We start from the raw sequence: 246 nt of genomic DNA on the forward strand, positions 1-246 counted from the left end.
GATTGTGACTCAGCTTTGCTAGAGTCCCCAATTAGAGGTGTCCAGGGTTCTTAAGCACACTCTTTTTACCTTGGATCACAAATTTATTTATTTCTTTTTCTCTTTCTTTTCCTTTTTTTCTTTTTTTCTTTTTTTTTTCGAAATTTTCTCTCTTTTTCTTTTTTATATTCACTGCTTTTTCTTGCTTCAAGAATCATTTTTATGATTTTTCAGATCCTCAGTAACATGTCTCCTTTTTCATCATTG

The sequence above is a fragment of the Arachis duranensis genome, chromosome 1 (genome assembly GCF_000817695.3).
Source record: "Arachis duranensis cultivar V14167 chromosome 1, aradu.V14167.gnm2.J7QH, whole genome shotgun sequence".
Taxonomy (NCBI): Eukaryota; Viridiplantae; Streptophyta; class Magnoliopsida; order Fabales; family Fabaceae; genus Arachis; species Arachis duranensis.